This window comes from Sceloporus occidentalis, unplaced genomic scaffold, assembly GCF_023333645.1.
Source record: "Sceloporus occidentalis isolate IW3139 unplaced genomic scaffold, rSceOcc1.0.p SCAF_3, whole genome shotgun sequence".
Classification (NCBI taxonomy): domain Eukaryota; kingdom Metazoa; phylum Chordata; class Lepidosauria; order Squamata; family Phrynosomatidae; genus Sceloporus; species Sceloporus occidentalis.
In genome coordinates, this window is record NW_028316983.1 from 199,953,457 (window position 1) to 199,964,806 (window position 11,350).

General features: G+C 34.7%; 1 long non-coding RNA gene across 1 annotated transcript in view; it reads right to left on the bottom strand.

Annotated features, from left to right (window-relative positions):
• LOC149317328 (uncharacterized) overlaps nucleotides 1-11,350 on the bottom strand; it is a 38,019-nt gene that overhangs the window by 5,633 nt on the left and 21,036 nt on the right. The gene's annotated exons all lie outside the window — the stretch shown is intronic.

An 11,350-nucleotide genomic window follows, 5' to 3' on the forward strand; every position in this document is an offset into this window, starting at 1 on the left:
ATGGTTGGCACGCTTATTTATTCTACGACAAATTGAAAATCAACAAAGAATTCAATAATCATTATATTAGGTGCTCATTATTAAGAACCTGGAAAAAAATTAAATCAAAATGTTGTACAGTTATACCAAGATGGGCATCTATCAATGAAGCGTTCTACAAATGTATAAAGATAAATGGCCAACCTATGAAGATTTGCTCGATAAAAAATCAAAATAAATTAAACTTAAAACACAAGAACAACTATTATCAGAGGGGTATAATTATACTTGGCTTTTTTATAGACAAATACGAGAAAGATTTCTAAAGGATGTTAACCAAACAATTGGTGAAATAATAATAATAATAATAATAATAATAATAATAATAATAATAAAATCTTTATTTCTATACCACTTTTCCAATAAGATCAAAGCGGTTCACAGGTTCAAGAGAAAAGTTTATCGTATCGTATAACAATTTAAATTATAATCACAAATATATTCCATAAAACATTGTATAAAAACAATTTAAAATATCACAATCACAGGTTAAACATCTTGAGGTACACTTCAATTAGGGGATAACTAGACGCAGAATTAGAAAAAAAATTGTTAAGTCGGAAGATAGTCATAAAATTAGCAAATGTTATAAAATGTTATTGAAAATTGAATTGGAAGATGAACAAATTAAAATGCAAATGGTAAAATGGGTGCAGGGATTGTGACAGAATATAGATTTTTGCCAATGAGTAAAAACTTGGATGAAAAGAATGAAATATACTTTAAGCTCTAATTATAAATAAAATTTACTATAAAATGTATATTCGTTAGTACCATACACCAGCTAAACTAGCAAAAATGTTTTAAAATGTAAATAATGTATGTTGGAAATGCAGGGGGGGGAACCGATACTCTAATTTATATGTGGTTGGGATGTGAAATGGCACGTAAATATTGGAATGAAATACATAAATTAATGTAAAATATTTTACAGGAAAAAGTAGAGAAAGTAGAGAAAGATCCAAAAATGTATGTATTAAATATAGTGACAGATGAAAAATTGGAACAGAAATATGGGAAAATGATATTTTATATGGTCAAAGCTGGAAGAATGATATATGCCCAAAAATGGGAAGAAAAAAACAGTACCAAATGTAATATAATTAAAGGATAATTAAATATAATTAATATAATTAAAGAAGCATAATAGTGGCTCCTCAGTTAAAGTGAGTCAAAGGGAAGAGAATCCTCCATAAGACTCAACATTCCATAGTATTCATTTTCTATTATATGATGTATAGAAATGTGTAAATTCAAAACAGTTTTAAATGCTGACCATTCAACTTCCCATTGAAGTTGTCCATTTCCCCTTTTTAAAGAAAATATTATCCCTTTTAAAATTCAGATGAAATTTAGTGTTGGCAAAGGAAACTTTATTGGTTTGGTGATAGCTGGTCAAAAGGTATCAACATTTTTATTACCCTTTGAAGTTATGACAGCAAGTCCTAGTGCTCTTATGTAGTGCACATTCAGTTACATTATGCACTTAGTATCCAGTCAATACTTTTTAAATGGAGTTGTGCCTTCCTTTGACTATGACCAGAAATCAGGAAATCAAACTAAGGAGTGAAAAAGATGGCTCCAAAGGAGCTGCATGATGCTGCTCCTGAGAGAGTTGGATTGAGGCCATGACACCTGCATGCCATGGCCCCAATCTGGCCAGCTTCTGCCCTAGACAGGAGTGGAAAAAGTCCTCTCCTATTTGGGATGGAAAAAAGCTGCCCCTTCACCTCCAGAGCTGGCTTTTCACCGGCTCTGGGGCGAATGTCATCTGAATGCCATGCCCCCAAGTCTCCCAGAAGCCAGACAACCAGTAATCACTGGTGCAGCTTCTGGGTGACTCAGGGGCATGTAGTGTCTAAACGCCACACCCCAAGCAAACTAGAAGCCGCTTTATCAGGACATCTATTTTGCCCCAAATTCCCCTCCTCCTCTTCCCCATTTATTAGATACAGTAACCAGCTTTGAGGGGATTATTTCTATTATACACAAAAAGTGTATGGTTGTTGTCGAAGGCTTTCATGGCTGGCATCCATAGTTTTTTGTGGGTTTTTCGGGGTATGTGGCCATGTTCCAGAAGAGTTTATTACTGACGTTTCACCAGCATCTGCGGCTGGCATCTTCAGAGAATGCTGGCATGGAAGACAGTTGGGAATATTATAATAATAATAATAATAATAATAATAATAATAATAATATATTTCTATTCTGCTTTTTTTCTTGCAAAATCAAAGCGGATTACAACAAAAGCATTAGATAAAAAGTATGCTCCCTACCAAATAAAACTTAACTGACATAATAATAATATTAATAATAAAGCAGAATTAGTACAGAAAATACAGCAAACATAGTCAAAAATACAAGACATAGTAATGCAAGATACAAAAATCAAAATACATGACTTAATAATAGTTAAGATATCACATAACATATTAAACTAACTAATAATATCTACTCTCTCCTGGCAACAAAAATACAGTACAGTGCGCATACACACACACACACACACACATTGGGTAGAGAGGAGTGATCTCCATGTTAATCTATGTATTGTTCTGTTGTTGATGGCAGGGCCTCAGCATGGGAGCGTATGCAAAGAGGATTAGCGTCTACTTAGTTAGTCATTTCTGTCTGCTGGTAAAGCCCCTGACCCTGGGTGGTTTGTGAAGTCGAAGGCTTTCATGGCCGGCATCCATAGTTTTTTGTGGGTTTTTCGCGCTATGTGGCCATGTTCTAGAAGAGTTTCTTCCTGACGTTTTGCCAGCATCTGTGGCTGGCATCTTCAGAGAATGCTTGCCTGGAAAATATATATACTCTGTGAGCCTGGGAATGCAGGAGTGATTTGCATGTGTATTGTTCTGTGCTGATGGCAGGCCTCAGGCTGGGAAGGTAATGCAAAAGAGGATTAATGTTTACTAATTGGTGATCATTATCTGCTGGGAAAGCCCCTGACTCTGAGTGGTTTCCCACTTGCATTTGCTTAGTCCTTATTTTGCTATTCCTCAGGACTGGTAGCCAAATTTTGTTCACTTTAAGGATTTCTTCTTTCCGGTTGAAATTAACCAGATGTTTGTGGATTTCAATGCCTTCCCTGTGCATCCTGACTAGTGGTTGGCATGGTCCAGAATTTCAGTGTTTTCTTTTTTTTTTTCTTTTTTTTTTTTTTAATTTTTAAATTTTATTAAATTTGATCAAAAACAAACAAACAAATAAACACATATCTATATATAATAATTCTTACTTCAAAGAAAAAAAAAGAAAGAAACAACAACAATAACAACAACAACAAAAATCCAAAAGAAAAGAAAAACAAAACAAAACAAAACATTTATCCCTCCACCCTTCCCATCACCATTCCAACATTCATTCTAAAAAGACTTCCTTCCTCTTTATACATTATAACATTCTACCAGTATCTCTTATATACACCTTATATTTTTCCTATATTATCTACCTTCCTTTACTAAATATAATTATCTTCTCCACTACGAATATCATCCTTATTCACCTAATATTATTCTTAAATCAGATATGTTACACTTACAAATTAGATGTCATAATCTTCGAATTGTTTCCTCATGTATTCCAATACCAAATCCCATTCCTTTTTCATTTTTCCTGTAATGTTCTTTATAGATTTATCTCTTATTATTTGTGTTAATTTATCCATTTCTATTATTTCCGTTAGTTTCAATAGCCATTCCTCTTTTTTTGGTATATCTTTATTTTTCCATTTTTGTGCCAACAACATTCTAGCTATTGTTACCATATAAAATAATTGTTTCCCATATTTCAAATTTATTTCCTTATCAAATATTCCCAATAAAAATATTTCAGGTTTCATTTCTAATTTGATATGTAGTATTTCATTAATCAGCTCTCTGATTTGCTTCCAAAATTTCTTAACTTTTTTGCAGTTCCACCAACAATGTAAGAACGATCCTGTTATTTCTTCACATTTCCAACATTTATTGTTTTTATTTTTATAAATTTTTGCTAATCTTTCCGGTGTCAAATACCAGCGGTAAAACATTTTATACCAATTTTCTTTTAAGTTTTGGGATGCTGTACATTTCAACCCCTTTTTCCAAATATATTCCCATTTTTCCAGTGGTATGTTATAACCAAAGTCTCTAGCCCATTTTATCATTGTCTCTTTAACTATTTCATCTTCCGTGTTTAATTGTAATAATTTTTTATAAGTTTTCCCAATCAATTTCTCCTGTTCACTGATTAGTAGTGTTTCCAAATCTGTTTTGTTTTCCTCTTCTCCAAACTCTTTTAAATCTTTCTTCATTCTCTCATAAATTCTCCTATATGCATACCAACCAGCATCAAATCCAATTTGTTCCAATTCTTCCTGGGTTTTTATTACAAATTTATTTGATTCAATTTTTAACAATTCTCTATAAGTAAACCACTTTTCCCTTCTGATCATTTCCTTCCTATAAATAGCCTCGTGTGGCGATAACCATAATGGTAATGAATGAATAATATTTCTTTTGTATTTGTTCCAAATCCTCATTATATTCTTTCTTACACAGTGATTATTAATAAGTTGGTTACTTTTTTCCTTATCATAAGCTAGGTAAGCATGGAATCCAAAACTTAATCCCTCACCTTCTAATTCAAGCATTCTTTTTTCTTCCAATTTCATCCAATCCTTTATCCACATTAAACTACTGGCCTCATAATATAATTGTAAATTTGGTAAGGACATACCTCCTCTCTCCTGAGCATCCTGTAACAACTTTAATCTAATCCTAGGTCTTTTATTTTGCCAAATAAAACATGATATGTCTCTTTCCCAAATTTTTATTGGTTTATTTGAGTTAATAATAGGGATCATTTGAAATAGAAAAAGAATTTTCGGCAATATCGCCATTTTTATCGTCGCTATTCTTCCTAATAATGATAAATTAAATTTACTCCAATTTGTTAGGTCTTTTTTTATCTCTGCCCATAACTTTTTATAATTATTCTCAAATAATTCATTCGTCTTTTTTGTTATCCATACACCCAAATATTTAACTTTTTTACTTACTTCTATTCCAGTTTTTCTCTTTATCTCATCTTCCTCTTCTTTCTTCATATTTTTAGTTATGATTGCCGATTTATTCCTGTTAATTTTACATCCCGTATACCTCCCAAATTTGTCAATTATATTCATCAGTATCTCAACATTGTTTTGTGGGTCTTCCAAATTTATTACTACATCATCGGCAAAGGCCCGTATTTTATACTCATATTGTTTTATTTTCACCCCTTGTATCCTTTTGTCACTCTTTATTCTACTCATCAGAACTTCCATAATTAATAGAAAGAGCAGTGGAGATAGAGGGCAACCCTGCCTTGTCCCTTTTTCAATAGTAACCAATTTTGATAGATCTCCATTAATATTAATTTTTGTCTTTTGTTCCCTATAAATCTGAGAAATCCATTTTCTAAAATTTGGTCCGACATTTATATCTTCTATAATTTCTAATAACGCTTCCCAATCCACCGAATCGAATGCTTTTTCCATATCAACAAACATCATGCTTAATTTTTTATCATTATGTCTTTCGTAATACTCCAGAATATTTAATATATATCTCATATTATTTTTCATATATCTTTTTGGCAAAAATCCTCATTGATCCTCATCTACCCTATCTTCTATACATTGTTTAAGTCTTTGGGCCATAATTGTTGCAAAAATTTTATAATCAATATTGAGTAATGAAATTGGTCTATAATTTGCTACATCTAATATATCCTTACCTTCTTTTTGTAACAGTACTATCTCTGATTCTTTCCACGTTTCTGGTATCTTCCCTTTTAAGATGTTATTCATAACTGTTCGTAATGGTTCTTTTATTTCATCCTTAAAGATCTTATAAAATTCTATAGGGAATCCATCTGGTCCAGGCGATTTGCCATTTTTATTTTTCTCTATCGCTTTTTCTACTTCTTCTTGTGTAATTTCTGCTTCTAATTTTCCCTTTTGGATCTCATTTATCTTAAATAGTTCTCCTTCTTTCATAAAATCTTTTAATCTTATCTCCTCCTTTTGCTGTCTCATATATAATTTGGTGTAAAAATCTCTAAAGTGTTCTATAATGTCCTTTTGTTCAGTAATTATTTTATTATCTTTCCTTATTCTTGTTATCAGTTTTTTCTCCCTTTTTTTCTTTAACTTGTATGCTAGCCATTTTCCGGGTTTGTTGGCATTTTCGAAATATTGTTGATTCGCCTTTTTCATTTCCCTTCCTACTTCTTCTGTCAGTTCCAGTGATATTTTATCTCTTAATAATTTACATTCCTTAATTAGTTTTTCATCCTTAGGTTTTTTGTTTAATAAGTTTTCTTTGTCCTTAAGTTTTTTATTTAATTGATCTAATTCTTGATTTTTCTTTTTTCTTACTATCGCATTTTGTTGTATTAAAAAACCCCTAATTACCGCTTTTGCCGCGTCCCAAACAATCTCGATTCCAATTCCCTTATCTGCATTTTCTTTAAAATAATTTTGTATTACCGTTTTTATTTTTTTTTATTGTTTCCTCACTTCTTAAAAGATCAATATTAAGTCTCCATCTATAAAAGGATTTCTCACTTTTAGTGTCTTCCAATTTTACTATTTGGGGGTTATGATCTGATATTGATCTTGGTAAGATTACCATTTCTTTCAATATTTTTGATAGGGTTTGAGTAACTAATATTAAATCAATTCTAGCCATCGATTTATGTCTTTCTGACCTATGTGTATATTCTTTCGATTTCCCATATAGGTATCTCCACGTATCCACCAAACACACATTTTCCATTAGTCTAAAGAAGGATTTTGGCAGTTTGCCCTGTTTATCTTTTATAGGTTTTTTGGAGTTCCTATCCCATTCAGGATTAATTACCCCATTATAATCTCCTAGCACAATTATATCTTCATATTTTTGTTCTAGTATAATATTTTGTAATTCTTCAAAGAACTTAGCTTTTTTTTCCTGTGGTGTATAAATTCCTATTAGGAGAATCTTTTTGTTATTTATTTTGATTTCAATTCCTAGTACATAGCCTTTTTTATCATTGTAAATTTCCTTTGATTCTATTTGTTCCTTTACGTATATTACAATTCCTTTTTTCCTTTTCTTATTTGTTGATATATAATTTTTCCCTAATTTCCCGTTCTCAATAAATTTTTCTTCCCCTTGTTTAATGTGCGATTCTTGTAAGCAGATTATTTCACACTTTTGTTTTTGTAAAAAATGGAATATTGTCCTTCTCTTATGTGGTGAGTTCATTCCGTTCACATTCCAGCTTAATATTTTCATTGTTTAGGTTCAATTATTATATCACTCTCTCTCTATATATATATATATATATATATGTATTTATGTAAATATTTTTTATCACAAAACAAACTTTATTTGGTTAGATTTTCAAACACATGAGGAATCAATTCTCTTATCAATATACCACCCAAAACCAAAAAATATATATTCAGAATACAAAGGACAATAAAACAATAAAAAATAAAAAGAGAAAGAAAAAAAGAAAAATCACAAATATACAAATATATCTATGTCTACAACCCAATCACATTAATCTCACAACTTCACTAGCTCTTCCCTTCCTCTTCTTCTCCTTCTGACCTATCCCTTTCTTCTGATCTTTTTCCTTCTTCCTTTTTGCTTTGTTCTGTTTCTCTCGCTATCATTTGTCTCGTCTTCACACCTTCTTTGGATCCCGTTTGATCTTGCTCTTTTGATCTTTCAATATCTTTTCTGTTTCTTTTCCAAAAGTCCGCTGCTTTCTCTACTGTGTCGATTCTGTATTTTTTTTGTTTCCAGGTTAAAGATAACCCTTCAACTTCATCCCATCTAAATGGAATCCCATGTACTTTTAATTGGTCTGAAAGAAAATTATAATCTTTTCTCGATTTTAATACAATTTTGGGAATGTCCTTAAAAATTTGAATTGTACGTCCATCAATGATTAATTCTTTTTTATAACTTTGTTGTATTATCAAATCTCTCGTTTGCTTTCATACACAATTCACCACAATATCCCTGGGTACCTTCTTTTGTCTTGCGACTTTAGAGCTTATGCGGTATAAGGTGTCAATCTCCCAGGGGAATTGCTCTGCTGGTTCCTCCACAAAATCAGCCAAAATAGGAATCAAAAATTTATAAAGATTTTCTTGATCTTGTTCTGGTACACCACGTAGCTTAATACAGTTTTGTCTCAGTTTCGTCTCAAGCCTTATTATTGTACGTCTATCCTCATTCTTCTCCTCTTCAATTTTAGTAACTTTTATTTCCGTTTGTGTGACACTATTCTCCAGTAGCGTTAAATTACTTTCAAGATTTTCCACTTTGCTAGTTATTTTCTCCAAATCTTTGTTTATTTTTTCCAAGGAGCCTTTTATTTCTCCCATTTCTTTTTGTATCTCAGTCCTAATTTCCAGTTTCAAATCTGATCTCAATTTTGCGTTGTCCTCTTTCAGCTCCTCCTTCATCCTTCTTATTTCATCCAGCATTGACAACTCATTATATTCTGTAGGTTTGAGCACTGTCTCTAGGGATGGTCTTTTCGGTGGTTGGGATGTAAATTGAGCTGTTGTTTTCCTGTTTGCAGACATTCCTTCTATATAATTCAACCAGTCAAATAGTATTTCTATTGGTACACAACCAAACATACAACTACTCACAATCTTAGCTCCAATCCCTTATTATCCCAATTGTCAAGCCCAGTCTTTTGATCTCTTCTGCTTTCAAAAAGTCCTTTTCTTTTATATGTATCTAAGAGCCCACAAATATGTTTGAAAGCACCTGTTTAATTGCCAATACCAATTATTACAATTCACCAATTTTTCAGCTTTCTTTTTGTTTTACTTTCCCTCACCCTTATCTCTGATAACACAGGTGTTACCCTTCTCTAGTTACACGTCTTGCAAACCAGCCTCTTTAATAATTATCAAGACTTCTTGTGGTCTCTCTCTCTCTCTCTCTCTTTTTTTTCCCCCTTAGGGAGTCAAACTTTATACTGAGCAATCCCTTATTTTGCAGGTGCTTTCAAGGTCAGTTGCAAGGCTCTAGCCAAACAATGAGATAATCAACTAGCAAAGACTAAAAATTCTCACAATAATTTACAACAGTGTCACAGTGAGAGAAAGTATATATATATATATACTACCCCTCTTCAATATACTATTTCCTCTGAACTGCTTTTACAAATTAATACTGTTATACTATTGCTGTTGTTATATAAATCAGACTCAAGTGCCTATTGTTTCAGTATATTGCAATGAATACAGTGGATACAATGAATACAGTAAATACAATGAATATAAACTCTCTTAGACAGTTAAGTTTTACCAAATATTCCAATAATTCCTTCCACAAGTTTCAATTGCTGTTTCCTTGCAGTACTCCTAACAGTTTCCAATATACAAAGTTCAATATTCAATATTCAATGTTCAATGTTCAAAAGTTGGTTTATCTCCTTGATTGTGTTTTTATAATTCCAGTCTTCACTTATAAACTCCAAGGGGAATTTATTAATTTATTAACCCACCTTCTAAATATATTTTCCCAAATATTATTTCCAAAACAATAATTTTTGCTACTGGTGTGCCAAAACAAAATGATTCCAATGTCAAAACTCCAGTGCTCTGATTTGTAATTCCAAATTAAAGAGCAGGAAACAGGAAGAAGAGAAACAGAGTCCAGTTGAGCTATAAAGTTTGTTTGTTTCTTTTTAAATTGGAATGTTTAGAAAGGGGTGACTTTCCCGATCTTGTTACTCTTTTAAATAGCTACTTCACTCACTCCTAGATATCTTTTCCGGAGCTACCATGCACAAAAACAACAATGTCCTTTCCTCTTTCGTTGTGCTTGTTTGTCCCAGCTTTATTGCACACTCTTGATTAACTGCAAATATACAAGCCGCAATGGAGATTAGCACAGAGATTTTAATCCAAGAGGAGTGTGCTTTCTCTCCCTTTTTTTTTATTCTTGCTGCTTGAAAGTTTGAATGGCAGGCTCGCTCTTGCCGCCGAAGCTGATAGCTGGCTCCGAGCGCCCGCGCTTTCCCCAGGCTTCTCTGCGTCCCGAAGTCCCTTCTTACCCTCCTCCTTCTTGCTTGCTTCTTTTGGTTTCTGGGCTCGGTGCAGAGTGCTCTCGGGGATGCCAAAGTGGGCGCCTCTGGTCCCCCTTATCGAGGGGGTACTTCAACCCTGCCTTTGATGTCACTAACAGGGTCTAAGGGCCAGCGACTGCCGTTCCGAGGGAGAGCCTCTCTCAACAATGGCCACCGCGATCGGCCATGCCACCGGAAGCCTCCGGAATTTCAGTGTTTTCAAACAGTATTTTATGCCCAGGATGGTTTGTGGCATGTTCTGCTACTGCTGATTGTTCTGGCTGGCCCAGTCTCCAGTGTCTCTCATGTTCCTTGATTCTTGTTTGCATTTGGTGGTCCCTATGTAGACTTGTCTGCAACTGCATGGTATGGGGTAAACTATGGCGACTGTGAGAGGGTCTCTCTGGTCCTTGGCTGAGCGAAGCATTTGCTGTATTTTCTTTGTCGGTTTGTAAATCATTTGAAGGTTGTGCTTCCTCATCATTTTGCCTATTCTGTCTGTGTCTCCTTTGATGTATGGTTTACAAACCGACGAAGGAGCCCAAGCCGCACCGAGGAGAGGGGTGGGCCATTGGCCCAGGCCTCTCTTTGGTGAGGCTTAGATTCCTTCTCTCTGAAGTCAGTCCTTCCATGGGGACTCCCTTCAGAGAGAAGGAGTCCAAGCCTGGGCTGATGGCTCGTGCCTCTCCTCAGTGAGGCTTAGCTTTCTTCTCTCTGAAGGGAGTCCTTCCATGGGGACTCCCTTCGGAGAGAAGGAGCCCAAGCCGTGCCTAGGAGAGTGCGGGCCATCGGCCCAGGCCTCTCTTCGACGCAGCTTAGCTTCCTTCTCTCTGAAGGGAGTCCTTCCATGGGGACTCCCTTCGGAGAAAAGGAGCCCAAGCCACCCCTAGGAGAGGCACAGGCCGTCAGCCGAGGCCTCTCTTCGATGCGGCTTAGCTTCCTTCTCTCTAAAGGGAGTCCTTCCATGGGGACTGCCTTCGGAGAGAAGGAGCCCAAGCCACCCCGAGGAGAGGTGTGGCCAGTCGCCCTAGTCCTCTCTTCAGCGAGACTTATACTTCCTTCTCTTTGAAGGGAGTCCTTCCATGGGGAATATCTTCAGAGAGAAGGAGTCCAAGCTGTGCTGAGGAGCTAAACGGGCTGTCGGCACAGGCCTCTCTTCGGCAAAGCTTAGTTTCCTTTTCTCTGAAGGGAGTCC